Source organism: Giraffa tippelskirchi, chromosome 9 (genome assembly GCF_054371585.1).
Source record: "Giraffa tippelskirchi isolate mGirTip1 chromosome 9, T2T-mGirTip1v1.2.pri, whole genome shotgun sequence".
Taxonomy (NCBI): domain Eukaryota; kingdom Metazoa; phylum Chordata; class Mammalia; order Artiodactyla; family Giraffidae; genus Giraffa; species Giraffa tippelskirchi.
In genome coordinates this window covers 13,749,769-13,772,940 of record NC_137283.1, presented here as the reverse complement: position 1 = coordinate 13,772,940, position 23,172 = coordinate 13,749,769, and the positions used below count along the sequence as shown (strand labels likewise).

Sequence of the window (23,172 nt, the reverse complement as noted above, 5' to 3'; positions counted from 1 at the left end):
TCATCAAACATTGTTTTCTAGCTCATTCTATAGTTATGTGTGTATTATGTTATATGTACACATTGTATATGTTTTTGCATTGTATGTGAAATAGGGTAATGCTGATATAAGGTGAAATGTGATTACTTAGCAGATGCTATCATAATCTCAAGAGTATCCAGTAAAAAAGTAAGCAAACAGCTATAGCTAATTTGGTCAGTTGAAGAAATGCAATGCAATTCTGAACTCAATCAAAAGTAAGTTGGGAAAGCAGGGTTAAAGGGAGAAAGATCAAATGGGACAAATAGAAAGTGAATAGCAAGATGATAGACTTAAACCACATCACATTAATAATTGCATTAAAGTTCAGTGGCCTAGATACTTCATTTAAAAGGCACAGGTTGTCATGGATTAAAAAGAGAAACCTAACTATATGAAGTTTACATAAGACATACTTTAAATATGAAGATAGACTAAAAACATGGAAAAAGATATACCATGGAAGCACTACTAACAAGAAAGCTGCATGGCTGTGTTAATAAAAAGATAGATACTAAGGCAGTAACACTAGAGATAGAGACAGGTGTTTCATAATACAAGTTTCAATGCATTTTGTTGTTGTTTTAGTCACAAAGTCGTGTCCCACTCTTTTGAGACCCCATGGACTGTAGCCTGCCAGGTTCCTCTGTCCATGGGATTTTCCTGGCAACAATACTGGAGTGGGTTGCCATTTCCTTCTCCAGAGGATCTTCCTGACCTAGGGATTGAACCTGTGTTTCCTGCATTGGCAGGCAGATTCTTTTTTAAAAAAATTTTTTTACATTTTTAATTGGAGGGTAATTACTTTACAATATTGTAATGGTTTCTGCCATATATCAGCATGAATCAGCCATAGGTCCCCTTCCTCTTAAACCTCCTTCCCCATCCCAGCCCTCTTGGTTGTCACAGAGCACTAACTTTGGGTTCCCCACGTCATACAGAAAATTCCCACTGTCTGTGTACTTTACATATGGTAATGTGTATGTTTCAGTGTTGCTCTCTCAAATCATCCCACCTTCTCTCTCCCTCACTGTGTCCGTAAGTCTTTTCTCTATGTCTGCATCTCCACTGCTGCCCTGTAGATAGGTTCATCAATACTATCTTTCTAGACTCCATATACATGCATTAATATACAATATTTGTCTTTCCTTTTGGACTTACTGCACTTTGTATAATAGGCTCTAGGTTTGTCCACCTCATTAGAACCGACTCAAATGCTTTCCTTTTTATACCTGAGTAATATTCCATTGTGTATATGTACTACAACTTCTTTATCCATTCATCTGTTGATGGACATCTAGCTTGCTTCTATGTCCTATTCCTTGGAGGCTCAGACGGTAAAGCGTCTGCCTACAATGTGGGAGACCTGGGTTCAATCCCTGGGTCAGGAAGATCTCCTGGAGAAGGAAATGGCAATCCACTCCAGTATTCTTGCCTGGAAAATCCCATGGACAGAGGAGCCTGGTGGGCTACAGTTCATAGGGTCGCAAAGAGTAGGACATGACTGCGCGACTTCACTTTCTATGTCCTATCTATTGTAAATAGTGCTGCAATGAACATTGGAGTACGTTTCTTTTTAGTTATGATTTCCTCAGGGTATATGCCTAGTAGTGGAATTGCTGGATCATATGGTAGTTTTATTCGTAGTATTTTGAGGGACCTCCATGCTGTTCTCCGTAGTGGCTGTATCAATTTACATTCCCACCAACAGAGTAAGAGGGTTCCCTCTTCTCCACATCCTCTCCAACATTTATTGTTTGTAGATTTTTTGAGGGTGGCCATTCTGACCCGTAGGAGGTGATGATAGCTCATTGTAGTTTTGATTTGCATTTCTCTGATAACATGATGTTGGCTGTCTTTTCATATGTTTATTAGCCATTCATATGTCTTCTTTGGAGAAATGTCTGTTTAAGTCTTCTGCCCATTTTCTGATTGGGTTGTTTGTCTTTCTGGTATTGAGCTTGTGTATTTTGGAGATTAGTTCTTTGTCAGTTGTTTCATTTGCTGTTTTTGTCTCTCATTCTGAGGGTTGTCTTTTCACTTTGCTTATGGTTTCCTTAGTTGTGAAAAGCTTTTAAGTTTAATAGGTCCCATTTGTTTATTTTTGTTTTTATTTCCATTACTCTAGGAGGTGGGTCATAGAGGATCTGGCTGTGGTTTATGTCAAAGAGTGTTCTGCCTATGTTTTTCCCTTAAGTTTTATAGTTTGTGGTCATACATTTAGGTCTTTAATCCATTTTGAGTTTATTTTTTGTGTGTGTGGTGGTAGGAAGTGTTCTAATTTTATTCTTTTACACGTAGTTGCCCAGTTTTCCCAGCACCACTTATTGAAGAGACTGTCTTCTCCATTGTGTATCTTTGCCTTCTTTGTCAAAGGTAAGGTGACCATAAGTGTTTGGGTTTATCTCCAGGCTTTCTCTCTTGTTCCATTGGTCTATATTTCTGTTTTTGTGCCAGTACCATACTGTCTTAATAACTGTAGCTTTGTAGTAAAGTCTGAAGTCAGGAAGGTTGATTCCTCCAGCTCCATTCTTCTTTCTCAAGATTGCTTTGGCTATTTGGGGGTCTTTTGTGTTTCCATACAAATTGTGAAATTATTTGTTCTAGTTCTGTGAAAAATATTGTTGGTAGTTTGATGGGGATTGCATTGAATCTACTGATTGCTTTGGGTAGTGTAGTCATTTTCACAGCATTGATTCTTCCAATCCAAGAACATGGTATATCTCTTCATCTATTTGTGTCATCTCTAATTTCTTTCATCAGTGTCTTATAAAAATCCTCAACAAAATCTAGCAAACAGAGTCCAGCAACACATTAAAAAGATCATACATCATCAAATGGGCTTTATCTCAGGGATGCAAGGATTCTTCAATATATGCAAATCAATGTGATAAAAACCATATGGTCACCTCAATAGATGCAGAGAAAGATTTTGGCAAAATTCAACACCCATTTATAATAAAAAGTTTATCCAGAAAGTAGGCATAGAAGGAACATGTGTCAACATAATAAAGGCCATATACAACAAACCCATTTCAAACATTATTCTTAATCGTGAAAAATTGAAAGCATTTCCTCTAAAATCAGGACAAGACAAGGGTGCCCACTCTCTCTACTATTATTCAGCATAGTTTTGGAAGTTCTAGCCACAGCAATCAGATAAGAGGAAGAAATAAAAGGAATCCAGTTTGGAAAAGAAGAAGTAAAACTCTCACAGTTTGCAGATGACATGATTCTTTACATAGAAAACCCTAAAGATGCCACCAGAAAATTATTAGTGCTAATCAGTGAATATAGTAAAATTGCAGGATATAAAATTTAATACACAGAAATCCCTTACATTCCTATACATTAGCAGTGAAAAGTCAGAAAGAGAAACTAAGGAAAGAATTCCTTTCACCATTGCAACAAAATGAAATACTCAGGAATGAACTAACCTATGGAGACAACGGACCTGTGTGGCAGGTGCATTCTTTACCACTGAGCCACCCGGGAAGCCCCTTCAGTGCATTAGGAAGCATTAACAACCCTGAATTTATATGTACCAACTACGAGCACTTTAAAATAAAGGGAAAGTTGACAGAATTAAAAGGAGAAGTAGACAAATATGTTGCTATTATTGAATATTTTTTAAACAAGCAAAAAAAGAACATATTGATAGAAGATTTGAATGATATGAATGAAATTGAATTAATTGACATTTACAGAATACTAATTCAAACAACTGTAAAATACACTTATTTAAAATGCACACTGAATATTCACTAAGACCATATTGTTAGCTATAAAACATATCTTAAAGGATTAAAATCACTTAGGATATATTCTTTTATGGTGATGGAATGAAATTAGAAGTTAATAAGAGGAAATCTAGAAAATTTCTCAAATGTTTAGAAATTAAGCAAATTACTTTGAAGCACCTGATGTTTGTTTTCTTGATTCATCAGTTTCATGATTTATTTAATTGAAGTATAGTCAGCTTAAAATGTTGTGCTAGTTTCAGATGTACAGGGCAGTGATTTAGTTACACATGATATAGACCTATTCTTTGTCACATTCTTTTCTGTTATACAAGATATTGAGTATAGTTTGCTGTATACTAGGTCTTTGTTGCTTATCTATTTTTAGGAGTGTATATATGCTAGTCCCAGATTGCTAGATTGTCCCCTGCTCCTTTCCCCTTTGGTAACCGTAAGTTTGTTTTCTATTTCTGTGGATCTATTTTTATTTTGTAAGTAAGTTCATTTGTATCTTTTTTTAAAAGGTTCCACATGGAAGTGGTATCATATTTGTCTTTGGCTTACTTCACGTAGTATGATATTCTCTAGGTTCATCCATGTTGCTGCAAATGATATTATTTCATTCTTTTTTTATGGCTGAGTAGATTCCATTGCATATATATTTAATCTATTGCATTTTCTTTATTCATCCATCTGTCGATGGCCATTGACGGTGTTTTCATGTCTTGACTATTGTAAATAGTGCTGCAGTGAACACTGTCTGTGTATGTCTTCTCAAATTAGACTTTTCTCCAGATATACGCCCATGAGTGGATCTTACTGGTTAACTCTAATTTTAGTTTTTTAAGGAACCTTCATACTGTTCTTCATAGTGACTGTACCAATTTACATTCCCACCAACAGTAACTCATGTATTAATGAAGAACTCCCAAGAGGATTTATGTAATATTTGAACTTAATGATAAAGGACACCTACCACATCAAGATTTTTGTGATGCTGTTAAATGGTAGTAAGAGGGGAATAATCCACAGCTTTAAGTACTTGTATAGTGAACATTAGCTGTGAAAAGCCTCATGCATATCAGAATTAGGGAAGGTTTGTTAAAATGTGGATTGTTGGACCTCACCTCCAGCGTTTCTCATTCAGTAGGTCTGGAGGAGGGCATAAGCATTTGTGTCTCAGTAAGTTCCCAGATGACTTTTTAATGTTGCTTGTTCCGGGGCTATAGTTTGAAAACCACTATATTGGAAATCAGAAATATTTTAAGTTCCCTTTTAAGAAACTTAGAAAAAAGAGCAAATTCAACCCAACTCTATTAAAATAAAGGAAGTAATAAAAAGTGAGAGCCGAAATCAATGAACTGGAAAAGTAACTATATAAAACCCAGTAAAGCCAATAGTTCATATTTTTTTAACTTAAAATTGTTAAAACTTACAGCCAAAAGAAAATAAAGAGAAGATGGAAATAAACAATATCAGGACTGAAAGGAAGACAGCAGGGAGAAAACCGAACATTTAAGGGAACTGATGGAAGAAGACACAAATTTGGAGAACCCTGTGTCTGTGAATACATTAGTAAAAAACCTTCCGCCCAAAACAGCTCTGGGCTTGTATGAGTTCACTGGTGAATTCAACCCCCACCCCCCCCATACAGGGTAATGTACACACGCGTGCACACACACACACACACACACACGTATATAAGAATACATACATCGATGATGTTTATTTATATTTATGCAACATCAGGTTTATTTAGCTTTATGAGAAGGTGCAGGGCAGGCAACATAGCATGAATGATAACAGGCTGATTTCCTTAAAGCAGAGAATGGATACAATTTACTGTCACAGGAAGGAAGGGTTAATAAATGTAGATGGAGTGGGGGTAAGATTTGGTGGTGGAGAATGAGGGATCTTGTATCTAATGGCTTCTGATGATGGAGTACATCAAGGTCACCACTGCAGAAAGGCAGAGAAGATATGGAGCTGTCATCTCAGAATGATAAGAAAAGAGGGCTCCATAGAAACCAGGTTTGATTTATTTCACCTTAAATTCTTCATCGCAGTCGGCCTAGTGGTTGTGTGATGTTCTGTGAGGACAGTTGGGTTTTAATCAAGGGAAGGGTTGAGTCTATTGAAGGGAGTGAGTTGTTACTCCCGAGCCCTCTTGCCTGAGGCCTTACTGTTTTAAGTTTTTCTCCCCAGAACCCCGTCTATGTACAAAAGCATGTAAAGACTGTGAGAAGGTGGTGGGCTCATGGGCTTGGATGTTTAAAGAAATATTGCTGAAGGGCTTTGGATAAGGAAGCTTGAGAGAAGCTCTGAGTGGAGGTGAGGGAGTGTTTGAATTGGAGAAGTATTGGGGATACCGTGAGGGGTCCGAGTGTGACGGTGGGTCGGCGGCTGCTTCAGGGTAGAGGAACAGGGAAGTGAGTGATGAGGTCAAGGGACTGTTGTGTGGTCAGGGTTCCGGTGTGTCCTTCACAGAGATGGCCACCTGGCTGAAGCTGGGGGAGGAGTACAGGTGGAGGGGGAGGTGGTGAGCCAGGAGCCCGTGGGCTCCGTGGACAAGAAGTGTGAGTCGGGGGTCAGTAGCTGAGGGCGCTGAGGAGAGGACAGTGTGATGTCATGATGCAAGACTCAGAACCACAGGTCCTTGGCCAAGACCAAGGGTTTGAGATGGTCAGCCAGAGTGGGGAAGACACCAGCCTCACCTCACCTCAAAGTACGCTTCGATTCCGGCTCAAGATGCTTGGTGCTCGGCGGGGCAACGTGAAGCACAGAGAGACATCGATTTTCCACTGAAATCTCAGGGAGAAGGAGCTCTCTCTCCTTTGGATAAAGTGCTATTGAAAACTGTCCCACAGTAAGGACTCCCTTAATGTCAGTGCTGTGTACGCGAGGGTTTGTGTTACAGCCCAGGACAGAGCCCTCAACAAAATATTGCCGGTGGGAAGAGCTCTTGATACAGTAACCATGTTTTTGTGAACTTTTTTCTCTCTAAAACCTGCATTTGAGCAGGATTTTCTTGCTGATGGCAATCTGTGGACATGGTGCTGTGTGTTTCCCTGAGGAAACTACCTCTGCCTTGTAGAGTGTCTGTTCCCGTTCTTGTCCGAGTTAGTCGGTGGCCCCGCAGGAGGCTGTGTCCCTCGCTTCTGCCTCCTCGGTAGTTCCTGTGTTGTGGGGCTGGAGGGCGCCATCTTTCACACCAGACGCTGTGTGAGGCCCTGAGCGAGGACAGGTTATCATGTATAACCCTTCCCCGTTACTAGTTTCAGTGAAGTTGCCCTTGTGCCTCCCTGCTAAACAAACTTCTGCTTCTCTTACCTTTCGGACATCATGAGAGAGAAAACGTGTTGAAATTAACGAAGCAGGAGTTGAATCATGTTCATGCCGTTGTGAAGAATGACGTGACATGTTCTGGGTTTGTTGTATTAAGTCATGATGTTGAAGTTCGTATCATTTGGGGAATTGGCATATTTGAATCAACTTCTGCATACAAATTAAACATCTCACATCAAAGCATATTTATAAGGCGTGTTTCCTAATTTCTTACAATGATAGAATTCATTTAATTTCTTACCTGACATCTTGTAGAATGATTTTTAGCTTCTGTGTTTTCTGTCTGACTAATTTTTATGCTCATTTTACCTGGGCTTAATATTTTTAGAACAGCCATTGTGAGGCTTATATATTTGAATGTGATGTAATTTAGTAATCCTTGGGAACTAGCAAACCATCACATTTAATTTTCTGTTAGATGAAAGAAACATGGGAAGAGAATTGGTGATGGAAAGAATTGCCGAGAATACAACTCATCAGAGCTGATCCCTGAAGCAGAAAAATGCAATTTAAAAATGAGCTTCCGTTGTATTTCTATCTGAGGAGTGTTGAAAAGATGATGTTAAGAATATAGTAACAAGTAAATAATACTAGTTTTATATATATATATACATTTATATATATATATAGACATAAGCTTGTTATTAAAAAAACATATATATATATATATATATATATATAAAACTATATATAGCCAGCTCCAAACTACAGTATTGGAGCTTTGTCTCTGTGCCATAGCTTTTAAATTATTATATATCAAAAAGATTCAATTTTAATAACAGATAATGGTAACTTGACTTAGGAAAACATTTGTATAGTGAGCATGTGTAATTGTGTTCTGCTGTTCCCAGAAAAAAAAAGTCACTTAATCCTCAACAAATATATACACGCCAGTTGCACCACAGGAGATGCTTGCATCAGAGACAGAAGAGGGGACCTGCCGCCATGTGGCTGTACCTGTAATATACATCTAGCTTGGTTTCCTCTGCCTGGAGTGGCCTCTTCCCCCATCTGTGTCAGGATTAGTTTGTGGTCACCAGAGGGAAGTGAGGAAGAGTGGAAAGAAGGAATATGCATCTTTTTCTGTTATGGCTGCTAGGAGTCCTGTCAGTACCCCACGCTGGTAAAAAGGCCTGTGTCAGGACAGCATCCCTGCTCTCCTCGTGGTGGGTAGACTCTCGGGGGCGGCCTCTGTAGGCTGCCGGTGGTGGCTTTGCACCGCCCTCCTTAGCTGCTGCCGCATCGTTGCCATCCGCGTACATCGTTGCTTGACCGAGAAAGTGGGCTTCAGAGGCTGATTCTCTGATGCTGAGATGACATATGGATCCAGCGTCCCTGGTGACTTGAATAATTTTTTCCTTTTTCTTAAAAAAATGAGTAAAAATAACTCAAAACTATAAAACCAATAGTTTGTGAAGGCCTAAAAGGCAATTGACACCTGACAACTTATTCATTGCTCTATCTAAGTGTACAATATTGGTGTTGTAGTATTCTTTTCCAAGGAGGAGAGGATGAATCCAGCTATTGGGATCGACCTGTCACTTTTTCAAAAATTATTTATTTGGCTGCACTGGGTCTTGATTGCGGCCTGTGGGATCTACTTCCCTGACCAGAGATCGAGCCCAGGCCCCCTGCATTGGGAGTATGGAGTCTTGGCCGCTGGACCACTAGGGAAGTCCCTGACGTTTTCTATATTAATTGGTTTCACAAAGCAGTATAAAAAACTAGAAAGCAAAGATTTTCAAAGATAACTATCACTCACTCTCTAACTGGTGACTCACTCAAATTGGGATAATTCAATCATGGTTTATTTATAAAGGGGTGATGAGTACAAGGGATGATGCCATTTCCAGGGTTGGTAATAGAATTGTTTTCACCTTTTGGCCCTGAAACTGGATTTAGAAAAGGCAGAGAAACCAGAGATCAAATTGCCAACATCCACTGGATCATCGAAAAAGCAAGAGAGTTCCAGAAAAACATCTACTGCTTTATTGACTACGCCAAAGCCTTTGACTGTGTGGATCACAACAAACTGGAAAATTCTGAAAGAGATGGGAATACCAGACCACCTGACCTGACTCCTGAGAAACCTGTATGCGGGTCAGGAAGCAACAGTTAGAACTGGACATGGAACAACAGACTGGTTCCAAATCGGGAAAGGAGTATGTCAAGGCTATATATTGTCACTCTGCTTATTTAACTTATATGCAGAGTACATCATGTGAAATTCCAGGCTGGATGAAACACAAGCTGAAACCAAGATTGCCGGGAGCAATATCAATAACCTCAGCTATGCAGATGACACCACCCTTATGGCAGAAAGTGAAGAAGAACTAGAGAGCCTCTTGATGAAAGAGCAGAGTGAAAAAGTTGGCTTAAAGCTCAGTGTTCAGAAAACTAAGATCATGGCATCTGGTCCCATCATTTCATGGCAAATAGATGGGGAAACAGTGAAAACAGTGAGAGACTTTATTTTTGGGGGCTCCAAAATCACTGCAGATGGTGACTGCAGCCATGAAATTAAAAGACGCTTGCTTCTTGGAAGAAAAGCTATGCCCAACCTAGACAGCATATTAAAAAGCAGAGACATTACTTTGCCTTCAAAGGTCCATCTAGTCAAAGCTATGGTTTTCCCAGTAGTCATGTATGGATGTGAGAGTTGGTCCATAAAGAAGCTGAGTGCAGAAGAATTGATGCTTTTGAACTGTGGTGTTGGAGAAGACTTGAGTGCGCCTTGGACTGCAAGGAGATCCAGCCAGTCCATCCTAAAGGAAATCAGTCTTGAATATTCATTGGAAGGACTGATACTGAAGCTGAAACTCTAATACTTTGACCACCTGATGCGAAGAACTGACTCACTGGAAAAGACCCTGATGCTGGGAAAGATTGAAAGGCGGGAGGAGAAGGGGACAACAGAGGATGAGATGGTTGGATGGAACTCAATGGACATGAGTTTGAGTAAGCTCTGGGAGTTGGTGCTCGACAGGGAAGCCTGGTGTGCTGCAGTCCATGGGGTCGCAAAGAGTCGGACGTGACTGAGCAACTGAACTGAACTTTGGCCTGCAAAGAATAAAAAAAAAAAGAGTATGTGCGTTGGGGTGGATGTGGTTCCAGGAGTTGCGATTGGAAGACTGGTGGAAAGGGGCAGGACCATGGATAGTGGAGTCGGCGCAAGTGCTGGGGCGGGAATGACTGACCCCTGCCTGCAGCGGGTCTCTCTCGCAGTGAGGGCGCAGTGTGGTCCCCTCCATGGTCAGAGGCCCCCGGTGTAATCAGTCTGCTGCTGGCTTGTGGGATGGGCCCTCCAGGGACTGGAGCTCTCTCCTGCCTCAGTGTTGGCCTCTGTTCATGGCAGGCGACTCCTCAACCATAGCAGCAGTCAAGTGAGCCTTGGTGAGCCGAAGTCCATGTTGTTGAGCCCCTGTGCTGCCTCCATCCTTGCCTCCGTGTTCTTTGTACACAGCCTTGTTGAGTGAGGACCCGTGCTGGTGAAGGACGCTGCCTGGCGTCCCCAGGATAGGTCTGATCCTCCAGCTGTTGGGTAAGGCCCTCTTACGGGCATTTATGTGAATGGGTCATGAATGTCTCCACTCTACTCCCATTCCAGGAGCCTGTCTGTACCTGTTTCCTCCAGACTTGTATTTTTAGTACGGTGGTTTTCTTTTCAAGTTTTTGATCCCCTGGCAAGCCTATTGAAAGTCGCTCAGTTGTGTCCGACTCTTTGAAACCCCATAAACTATACAGTCCATGGAATTCTCCAGGCCAGAATACTGGAGTGGGTAGCCTTTCCCTTCTCCAGGGGATCTTCCCAACCCAGGGATCAAACCCAGGTCTCCTGCATTGCAGGAGGATTCTTTACCAGCTGAGCCACCAGGGAAGTCCAAGAATACTGGAGTGGGTAGCCTGTCCCTTCTCCAGTGGATCTTTCCTACCCAGGAATCGAACCGGGGTCTCCTGCATTGCAGGTGGATTTGTTACCAACTGAGCTCTCAGGAAAGCCCTGGTAGCTCAGTTGCTTCTGGGTTGGTGTAGATGCATTGCTGCATCCGTCTCTCTCCAGGCAGTGCTTGTGGATTTACCATAAACAAAGTTCTGCCCGCTGTGGATGGGGTTGCAGTGAAGTGGCCATCTACTTTCTACTGGTGCTGACGGGCCGTGGAGACCTATGTGTGCACCAGGTCTGACTATGCTTTTCCTCCTGGAAAGAAGGAAACGTAAAACTTTATAGGAAGTCTCGGGAGTGGGCTGAGGAAGGGAGAGGCGGCTGAGTGGTGACAGCAGATGCCAGGGAGTCTGAGCCGCCTGCCTGTTGAATGTGAGTAAGGGGATCTGCGTGGCTTGGACTCATGCATACCATTTCAATTTTAAAATGCTATTGTGCGTAACCAATTTTATGGTGGCCTCTGATTCACGATGGCCAGATCAGGTACCATAGTCTTCCAGAGACAGGTGTTAAGTCTCAGCCAAGTCCCAGTAAGGAGCCAAGTGCTGCTTTTCAAATGGCGATTGGCAGTTGGCAGAGGGTAGGGTAAGACCTTATTCCAAAATTTGAGGGGTCTGGGTTCTGACTCTGCCACAGGCTTTTTGTAGTGTTGCTTTCTGCCACAGACTGTTCTGACAGTCTGTGCTGCATCTGGCAGACCAGCCTGGACCTGCTGCAGAATTCTTTCTTGGGCCCCTGTCAAAACTGGCAGCCTTGTCAGTGAACACTAAATGGGTTGGCACCCCTAAATCCAGACAGGCCCACTAGTCGTGGGACCTCCTAATCTTGGTGGGTAGTGCCAGGGACGGCAAATTCCCTCTCACTTTAGAAGGAATGTGGTCATATGCTCCAAGAGGGCTCCTGGGAATTTCAGCAGTGTTAAAGACCGTCTTTTTGAAGGCTTTATCTCCTACCCTCCGGCATGCAAATTTAGAGTGCTGCTCACCAGATCCACTTAGCATCACGTCCTCAGTGTAACAGAGCAGCATGGTGTCCTGCAGAGTATCAAGATGGTCAGAGTCTGTATTGGGACAGAATGGGTGACTTGACTTATACAGGGGCAATTCAGCAAGTAGAAACTACTTCTGATTTTTTTTTTTTTTTTTTTACTGATTGGAATTAAAAAAGAGATCCATACCAGGTGCCAGGAACTGTGTTGATTTGCTTCTGTAAAGATGCCACATCTGAAACTGAATCTGCAGCTACAGTTGGGATCATCATCTGATTAAATCTGCAAAACCAGTAGTCACTCTCCACGACCCATGTGGCTTCTTCACTGGCCCGACAGGCAAGTTCAGTGGGCACGTTGGTAGAAATCCCTGCCTCGACTCCTCCCACGTCTTCTGTGGCAGTGATCCCTAATCGTCCATCTCCGTGGACATGATTTGCTTTGGGCTTACTGTCATTGAGTGGACAGGCGGGGTAGGTGTTCTGCTTTGGTCCTTCCTACTCTAAGTAGGGATCTGCTGTGAGCATCCTACTAATTACTTGGTATTTGTGGTCACTCTATGTTCCCGGGCTGGGAAGGTAACCAGAGCTAGATGTCTGGGATCATGGGACAGGTGTAAGGTGGATTTGGCTAAGACTCCATGTTAGCCCCTGACCCTTAATAAGCTCTTGCTCTGACTGCTGGACTGTAGTGGCAGCTTAGGTCTCCGGAGAGCAGCCCTCATTCAGAAACAGTACCTAATACGTTCAGAGAGTCTGGGTGTTTCCCTTTTCCCAGTGCTCAGTCACATGGTCAATGGCTGTGGACCCTCTGGGGAATGAAAGTGTTGGGACAGATTGACCTCATTTACCTGTGGCCAGTTTGTAGGAGTCTCTTTCAAGGGGACCTTCAGCTTAGTCAAGGAGCTCTGGATCTGTGAACCAGCTTGGCTGTGGGATCTGGATAAGAGGCTGTGAGTCCTTGATATAGGGACTTCTGTTAGGTCTTTGCCCAGTAGGCCTAGAAATGTTCTTATTCTATGTCAAGCATCAGATTTTGTTGTTTAGTTGCTAAGTTGTGCCTGACTCTTTTGCAACCCCATGGACTGTAGCCCACCAGGGATTTCCCAGGCAAGAAAACTGCAGGGGGTTGGCATTTCCTCCTCCAGGGGATCTTCCTGACTCAGGGATCGAACCTGCGTCTCCTGCATTGGCAGGCAGTTGTTTTTTTTTTTTTTTTTTTTTACCGCTTGGCCACCTGGGAAGCCCAAAGCTTAGTTGGCTGATTTGATGGTCAGTTTGCCCCCGTCTTAGATTCTAGTGGGTCAGAATACTCTGATCACCAAATTGCCCCATGCCTCACTGGCATTTGTGTAGTTAAGAGCTGCCGTTGGTCTTCTCTGTCCCTCAATTCCGTTGTTCCCTCTGTGATCAGAGAACTGAGCTCCATGGTCAGTGTTTCTCACTGTCATCTCTGGCCTGTCAAGAGTTCCGCTGCAAGGCTGCTCAGGGTGCTGGTGCCCCCCTCACAAGGCTTGTTTCTCAGATCCTCCCTGGAGGGGTGGTTTAGGGGTTGGCTGGGCAGGTTAAGTTGCCCTTTGCAGAACCACTCCAGCATTTCCAGTTCCCTGAGCTTTTCCTGACTCCGTCCCCTGCAGCAGTGGTTCTCAACTTGGGTAGCACATTAGAATTCCAAGGGGCTTTAAAAATTCTGATGTCCAGGCCATACCCCAGACCAGTTAAACCAGAATCTCTGGAGTTGGATGCAGAAAGCTGTAGTTTTTAAAGCTTCATGGATGATTTCAGTATCCAGGCACTAGAGTTCCATAGTAGTAATTCTCAAAGCATGGTTTAGGCCATTAGCATTGCTTGGCAACTTGTTGGAGTTGCAAATTCTTAGGTCTCGCCCAGGCCTATGGAGAGAGAAACTCTGAGGGCACAGCCCAGCATTCTGTGTTTTTACAGATTCTTCAGTGATTCTGATGCCTACTCAAATTTGAGAGCTACTATTCTGCTGTATGAGCTTCCCTGGTAGCTCAGCTGGTAAAGAAAACGCCTGCGATGCAGGAGGCCTGGGTTCGATTCCTGGGTCAGGAAGATTCCCTGGAGAAGGGTTAGGCTGCGTACTCCAGTATTCTTGGGCTTCCCTGGTGGCTCAGATGGTAAAGAATCTGCCTGCAGTGTGGGAAACCTGGGTTTGATCCCTGGGTTGGGAAGATCCCCTGGAGAAGGGAAAGGCTACCCACTCCAGTATTCTTGCCTGCAGAACTCCATGGACAGAGGAGCCTGGTGGGCTATAGTCCATGGGGTCGCAAAGAGTGGGACGCGACTGAGCGGCTTTCACTTGCTGTATGCTGGCGAAATCCTAGCATTTTGACCTCATTAATTATAGGCCATTGTTAAGGCCATGATTTAATTGGTCAGGCTAGCAAACTCCCAAGTGTTTGAATCTCTGGACTCCCTGGCAAGAAGCATTGTCAGTGTGACCTGCATACCTGCTTTTGAGGCCTGGTTTGATTCTCAGGGAAGGTTATTTTTTCCCATTGCTTCATTCAGTGCCAAAGTCTCACGATTCCTTACTGCCCTCTTGCAGTTTGGTTCATTTCTTACTTGTACATTACTGGGGTCCCAACTTAAGGTGAATGGTCTCCTAAGTGATCCCACACTCTGGGCAAGCCCTGGAGTTTGTCACTTGTTCCGTTTCAGAAGGCCATTTCAAGGTCACAAAGATTCATCACATGCCTGCAGGGTGAAAGTATCTTGAATGCTTACCTATTTTCTTATTTTCCTGTTTTCTTTCTGCTGGCATATTTTCCAAGTTTCAGTCTTTGAGATTCCCATAGCTGCCAGTTCAGCTGTGCAGTTTATAAAGACGTTAAAAAGTATTTTATCTAGCATTTTAAAATTACTTTCAGTGGGAGGAATATTTAGGGCATCTTGTCTGCCATCTGCCAGAGACGGGCAAAAGAATTTTAATGATTAATCTGGTTTCAAACTGCAGATTTATTACAAATTTATGGCAATTTGACACCCAATTTCCTAACCTGCAGGGCAGGATTTATCAGTATACTTTCCATTCACAGCTTTTCTGGCGATTGTTGCTTCACAACCCTGGTGTCAGATCCATGATACAAGTGTTGATGGCAGATCTTAGCCGCGACACAAATGATCTTCTCCCCCAAGATATGGGTGCAGTCGTTTACTGCAGTCTTGTTTTGTCAGTAATTATTTTAAGGTATGAAAACTTTGTCATTACTATGTGTGACTAAAGTGGTCTGTCTGAATTGGATGATTAGAATTCTGTCTTAGTCGGTGTATGACTAGCTGATACTGTGATAATGGCAACCATCAGAACCTCAGAGGCTTTAGAACTCTCTTGCTGTTGGCCGAGGTGCTCTGAGGGCGGCTGACCTCAGAACCCCAGCTGCTTGCAGTTCATCTCCATCCAGCAGATGTGCCCACGTTTCCTGGGACATGGGGATAGAGTAGAGAAAATTGCCTATGGATTCCTGGGTCGGAAAGATCCCCTGGAGGAGGGCATGGCAGCCCACTCCAGTATTCTTGCCTAGAGAATTCTACGGACAGAGGATCCTGGCAGGCTACAGTCCACAGGGTCGCAAAGAGGCGGATACAACTGAAATGATTTAGCACGCACACATGTACACACATCATTTCTACTCTCAGCCAGTTGGTTAGAGTTAGTCACATGGTCCCATCCAACTTCAGGGGCGCTGGGAAATATTTCCATGTGTCCAGGAAGGGGGAGGCACTGCATGGCACAAGTACTGTTCACTGCTTCTGCAGGTTGACTGCCTAACGTGAGCATAAAGGGTGTTTATTAGGGGAGATGAGCAAGGTCAGAGACTCCAGGAGAAGGATGAGAACAGTCAGGGCCTGGCTGCTCCAGGGGGCCTTTGGAGCAGGGCCCTCTTGAGTCTCACTTGGAGCCACTGCTAGTAAACTTCAGCTGTTTGTTTATTCTGTGTCACTCCACTCAGGGTTCAGGTTTCTGAGCAGGAGCCTTGCTGGCTGTTGAGGTTGTGGCCTCATCTTTTTCTTTTTTAATTTTGAATAAGACTCTGATTTATTATTTATTTTTCAAGACCTCCGATTTTGAGGTAATTAACACAAAATTTTATTCTCTAATAAGATATAAAGAACAAAAAGAAATCTGCTAGTGATGTAGTTTATTTAAAAAAATTTTTTATTGAAGTATAGTTGAATTACAATGTTGTGTTGGTTTTCAGGTGTATAGCAAAGTGGATCAGTTATGCATATACATATATCTACTCTTTTAAAGATTCTTTTTCCATACGGGTCATTACAGAGTATTGAGTAGAGTTTCTTGTGCTATACAATAATTTCTTACTAGTTATCTGTTTCATGTATAGTAGTGTGTATATGTCAATCCCAGTCTCCCAATTTATAACTTTCCCTACCCCCGATCCCCTGTTAACCATAAGCTTGTTTTCTACATCCGTGTCTGTATTTCTGATTTGGCTTTAATTGAACCAGACTCGGAGGGAAGATGTTTCTGAAGGGAGCCAGGGCCCTTACGGTTTCCATGTTTGGAGGGCCTGCTTTGTCATCCCACAGACAGGCACAGTACAGGAGAGGTATTTTCTTCAAAAGGAACTTGAATGATGTTAGGAAGAGGGATTGGGTGACTGGTGACCAAAAAGTGACACATTCTTCTGCAGTTTTGAAATTTGTTGACATCTAATTCAAAAAGAAAATCAGGGAACTTGATAAAGTTTGTGTACCAAGTGCTTCCAGACTTTTTCGATGGCTGTTAAAGAAATCTACTTATGCGTTTATTTGCTTTTCCTGACAGTGCGTAATCTTTAAGAGAAAAAATTCCACCAGTTCCAGGTTGTTTATGTACATTTAGGCCTCGGCAGGGTAGTGACAAGATAGCAGTACTGACTTTTACTCCCTGATTATTTACTTTTAGGAGTTAGATGCCAATTTGAATGCCGTTAACCCAATTATCAATAATGTGCAGAGAATTAGAGATTAAAGATTATATCCACTTTGATATCCAGAAGTCACTAAGGAGAACTTCTTACAGTGTTGCAACATTGCAGTAATATTTCCAGTTATTAGATACAGAACAGATTTTTTTCTCTTCAAATAAGTTTACCATCTTTCTGTTTCTGCCTCTTCATCCTTCTTTTATCTGTTTCTAGTGTGTTTTCTCTCTCTCACACTTTTTAAACCAACACTTGTGAAAATGAGAACTTGAAGTTTCAAGTCTACAAATCTGAAATGCAGTTCCCAGCGGAGTCTGAGATTTAATACAAATAAAATTGAAGACAGAATTATGAGGTTCATGTTTTATGTGAGCAAGCTGTGTTTGGGACATTGAAAATGGTGTTCTCAGAAAGAAAAAGGTTGGGCAGAGTGGTATCCATTGGAATTCTCTGTTCCTTTGAGATTGTGAAATGCTCCTGCTTGAGGGGTTGGGACTTCTACAGGGAAGAATACCGAACAGTATCTAATTTAAAAGGTTATGTTGTTGTGATGTCTGCTGCTGTATCTCCCATTGGGAACAGTTATATAGGAGTTAAAAAATGTCCCTTTGGCCTAATAAAACACTCCAATCTCTTTGGTCTGGAGTTTATTTCAATTTTTATTTGTAGCTGTTAATTGTATACCTGTTAACATGGACATTTAAAAACTATATTTTGAGAGTCAGCAGCAAGCAAACTCTGTGCGAGTTCAGAATGTTAGTTTTATAACTGCAGAACTTCTTCATCTTCTGTCTTTCTGCCTAAGAGACTCAGTTCAGGTATGTGAAATTGAAGCACATCCGACCTTATGTCAACCTGATAGTTTCAGATAAAGCCGAAAGAGGCCTGGCTTTCCCTTGTCAAAGTTGTTGTAAAATGAGTTTTGAGTTTAAGACCTCAGAGTAGTTTAAGATATAGGATTTTGTTGTTGTTCGGTTGCTCAGTTGTATCCTACTCTTTGCAACCCCATGGACTGCAACATGCAAGGCTTCCCTGTCCTTTGCCATCTTCTGGAGCTTTGCTCAGACTCATGTCCGTTGATCAGTGACGCCATCCAGCCATCTCATCCTCTGTCTTCGCTTTCTCTTCCTGCTGTCAATCTTACCCAACATCAGGGTCTTTTCCAATGAGCAAGCTCTTTGAATCAGGTGGCCAAAGTATTGGAGCTTCAGCATCAGTCCTTCCAATGAATATTGAGGACTGATTTCCTTTACGATGGACTGGTTGGATCTCCTTGCAATCCAAGGAACTCTCAAGAGTCTTCTCTAGCACCGCAGTTCAAAAGCATCAATTCTTTGGTGCTTAGCCTTTTTTTTATTGTCCAGCTCTCATATTTATACAGTTTCATCACCACATACATGACTACTGGAAGAACCGTAGCTTTGACTATATGGATTTAAGAAATAGGATTACAATCCTATTATTGTATTTGCTATTATAATAATTATTATTATTTATAATTATAAATAATTATTGTTATTTGAAGTACTCAAGCAACCAGTCATGCCTATGGTTGCAGAAGCATAGTTTTTTTTATGGTAATAGAATCAGTGATTGTGCAGATATGTCTTAAAGCATAATAATACTAGAAGTAAGACACCCTCCATTCTCATTTTCCTTAGATTTTTCCAAAAAATACACACAGTAGTAGTATACTACATGCATATCCATCCCATTTAAAAATTATATATTTTAGTTTCATTGTTAAAAGACCAGGTAGATTTTTACACACTATAGGAGAAGCATGCCTAAGAACAATATCCACATATTACTTGGGTTTCTGAGTTGGAAGAAGAACTAAACAATTTCGTTTATGTTTTTTGTTCTGTTTAGTATTGGCATATTTTAGTGTCATACTTACGTCAACAAAGTTACTTTTCCTGCTTGGTGTTTGTCATTTATGTGGTTATTCTTACAGTTTTCCTTTTTAATATTAGTGTTTATTGAAATTTTTACAGAATGAGTGCAAAATCTATGCGGTAATATTGCAGGGAAACTTATTTGCTGTGCATTGTTTGATGGTGTCCAGAGTTAAGTTTTGCAAGTGAGATGTTGGGCTGCTGTGGCGTTACTAGCATAGATCATATGATGTTTGTCTGTCTACAAGGCACTGAGTTCCAGAGCAGTTTCTGTTACACTGGAGGCAGTTCAGACAGTTTTATATCTTTAAGGGTCTGCAGCATTAAAATGTTTTAATTTCCTGTGATGTTTACTGATACCACATGGCCAGTGGATGATAAAATGCAGTACAGCTATATGTCCCTGCTATGAATTTTGTGAAACAGAAAGTTGGATCTGGGTTTTGAATTTAGAATGAAGTTAACTTGAAAAAATTAAAATTTTATTTTGAGTTAATTGTAGATTCACATGCAGCTGTAAGAAAGTGCAGAGAGATGCTGGGTATATATGGTACTTCATCTGATTTTCCCTGATGGTGACATCTTGGAGAACTATCAGGCAATATCACGGTCAAAATGTCGATGTTGAGATAGTTAATGAACAGAACAGTTTCATCACCACAAGGATCACCCTTATTGCCCTTTATAACCATACCCACTTGCCTCTATCTCATGCTCTTCCTTCCCACCCCTGGCGACTGACAAATCTCTTCTCCATTTCTGTACTTCTTTCATTTTGAAGATGTGTGTAACCTTTCAGAGTTGGCTTTTTCGTTTAACCTAATTCTCTGACTCTTCATTCTGGTTGTTGTTTGTGTTCACATTTTGTTACTTTTTATTGCTTAATAGTCTTCTGTATTCATTTACCTGTTGAAAGATAACCTGGATCATTTCCAGTTTTGACAGTTACAGGTAAAGCTGCTGTAAAATTGAACAACAGGTTTTGTGTGGATGAAAGTACTCGTTTCTCTGGGATAGGTGCTGAGTGCAGTTTCTAGGTCCTGTGGCAGCTGCGTGTTTAGTGGTTCATTTGTTATGTTTTTATTGAGAAACGGCCAAACTATTTTCCAGCATGGCTGTACCATTTTACATTCCCACCAGAGATGGTATGAGCCATCCAGTTTCTCTCTATCCTTAGCAGCAATTGCTGTTGTCACTCTGTTTTTGATTGAGGTGCAGTGATAGCTCATTGTGGTTTTAATTTGCATTTCCCTAATCGTCAATACTGTTGAACACTTTTCATATGCTTATTTGCCAGTTGTATAGCTTCTTTGGTACAATGTCTCTGTGCTTTGGGTATCAGATCTACTCTTTACCTAGATTCTGAAGACTTTATTTTATATATATATATATATATTTTTTTTTTTACTTCTATTTTTCTGTCTTACATTTAAGTCCATGGTCCATTTTGAGTTAGTACTTCATATAAAGTGTCAGACTTAGGCTGAGGTTTTACTTGTTTTTCCCAGTGGAAAGCCAGTTGCTCCAGCAACATTTGTTGAAAAGATGGACTTTCCTCCATTATACTGCCTTTGCACATTTGTCAAAAATGTACTAGTGTGGAGCTAGTTTTGAATTCTCTGTCTGGTTCATTGGTCTGAGAGCCTGTCTCTCTGACATTGCTTCACAGTCTTGATTACTGTAGCTGTAAACTGTCTTGAAACCAGGTAGAACAGTTTTCAACCACTTTATTCTCCTTTTTCAAAATCGTTTTGGCAATTCTGATACTTCTGTTTTTCTGCATGAATTGTAGGATAGATACTCTTGTCAATATCCACAAAAAAGTCTTGTTAGGATTTTGATAGGAATTTCAGGCTATCAGGTTGGGAGAAATTGACATCTTCACTGTGAGTCTTACCATCTATGAACCTAGTATATCTCCTTTTCGTATTCATTTATGAGATGGGTCGGTCAGGATTGGCCACACGAGGAGAAAGAGCAGAGGCTCAGGAAAATAGAGTTTATTATGCTCAGTGCTCCTCGAGACAGGTGGCATCCAGAGACACGTGGAAAAACACCAGGGTGGTCAGGAGGCAGAAGACAGTGCTTAGGCTGTGGCCTTTGTTGGGGTTTCCACGGGAAAGGCAGGGCAGGATAGATAGCTTAGAATTGGTTGGTCTGAATACTTTCAGCAGCCTATGGGAATAATGACAGTCTCTAGTTGCCTAGTACCTGGCCTGGGTTGATGAAGACAGAAGAGTATTGCCTTCTGAGGTATAAGGACCAGATAGAGGAGGTATGGTTCTGGGTTTGCTTGTTAGCATTTTGAAGACATGCTTTCCTGGGGCTTCCCTGCTGGCTCAGACTGTAAAGTATCTGCCTGCAATGTGGGAGACCCATGTTTGATCCCTGGGTCAGGAAGGTCCCCTGGAGAAGGGAATGGCTACCCACTCCAGTATTCTTGTCTGGAGAATTCCACAGACGGAGCCTGGTGGGCTATGGTCCATGGGATTGCAAAGACTCGGATATGACAGAGTGACTAACACTTTCATTTTTTACTTTCCTGGGCCTTAGCTACCTCTAAGAATTGGCTGGCCCTAGGAAGGTCATTCTCTCCCCAGCCAGAATGGTTTGTTTAAGATGTCAAAACATCATATTGTATAGAAAATAAAATACACACACACATACATAAAAATACACCTCTTCTTTTATTTAGATCATCTTTGGTTTTTTAAAAAACTTTGTTTATATTTATATTATATATAATTTAATCACAGTCTAGTGGTATCTTCATTCCTCCCGTTCAAGTGAAGTATAGAAAACTTACCTCCTTTTTCAACCATTTAACCTCCCTCAGTTTTATATAGATAGCATATTATTGACCAGAAATGTATTGATATGTCTTTTATTACCTTAACGTTATTGACCAGAGATGTTTCAGTGTTCACTTACATAGCACATTGCCAGCCATAGGCATTAGTTTATGCAAAAATTCCCTGGTCAGTAATGAGTAAAATATATCGTCTAAATACATTTAGAACCAAATCAAGCATTTTTATAATGTTTGCATCAAACATCAAAGATAATTTAGAAAACTTAATAGGAGAAGGAAAGACTATTGAATTTACCTGTATTTTTGCCTATCATGTTCTGGTTTCTTTCCTTCTTTCCTCGTATTCCAAGGTTCCTTTTAAAAAATCATTTCCTTTCTTTTTAGAAAACTTGCCTTTATCCACTCTTTTATGGTAAGTGTATGGTTTTCATAGGGTAAAAAATGGCTGAGCATTGTTAATTTCAGATGGTTCAATGTAATATTAATGAATGATCAATGGATGATCAATACAGGATAAAGGAAAAGAAACGCTGTGTGTAGAAATGACCTGCAAAGGCTAATGTGTTGCTTTTTCCTCCTCAACCATTTTATATAGGGGACTCACTGTGTGTAAGGCAGTAAGTGGTGGGGGTTACATAAGATGTTATGTCTATATGGAGGAAGAGTACTCAGCAATAAAAAAGAATGCATTATGTATAAATAGCATGCCTTAATCTCAAATGCATTATGCTAAGTGAAAGAAGGCAGACAAATCAGAATACATGATACGTGATCCGATTGATATACACTGTAGGAAATGCAAACTAATGACAGAAAGTAAATTGGTAGGAGAAGAGAAAGGTAGTGGGATGGAGGGATTACCAAGGGAACTTGGGGAAACACTTGAGGGTGTTGCTGTCTTGATTGTGGTAGTGATTTCACGTGGGATGTGCGTATGTCAAATGTATCTAATCGTACACTTTATACAACTGCGGGGATTCCATGGCAGTCTAGCGGTTACAACTCGGAGCTCTCACTGCGGTGGCCTCAGGATCAATCCCTGTTTGGGGAACTAAGATCCTGCAAGCCACACGGCACGGCCGAAAAACAACAACAAGAAGATGTAGCTCATTGTAGGTCAGTTATAAATCAAAACTGTCCCCACATCAAGTGTTCCTCCCGTGCATTACTGTTGTGCAGCTGCTTAATGTCCAACTCCAACTTGTCCACACTCTTGTTTACCAAGTGGAACCAGTGATCACATGCTGGGATGTTGTATTATTACACTGTGAAATTGTTCTGAAAATTTTAAGTGGCCCACTTTCAGTTTTTAAACTTCTAAATGAATAAAGCAAGATATAATTGACATACAACATTATATTAGTCTTAGGTGTGCAACGTAGTGTTTTGATGTATGTTCAACTTAAAAACCTAGGTCTTATCACCATGAGAAATAATCTTGTTTGTGCACCATGTTTTGAGTCGCACCGTTTCAGAG

The 23,172-nt window shown here is 41.4% G+C and overlaps 1 protein-coding gene and 1 long non-coding RNA gene across 41 annotated transcripts in view; both read left to right on the top strand.

Moving 5' to 3' along the window:
- The window catches only part of ULK4 (unc-51 like kinase 4), a 477,098-nt gene that overhangs the window by 47,635 nt on the left and 406,291 nt on the right, over positions 1–23,172 (top strand). The gene's annotated exons all lie outside the window — the stretch shown is intronic.
- LOC145520649 (uncharacterized) lies at positions 88–5,211 on the top strand. The gene is made up of 2 exons (XR_014064696.1): positions 88–646; positions 1,474–5,211. It is a non-coding gene; the product is annotated as an uncharacterized LOC145520649 (long non-coding RNA).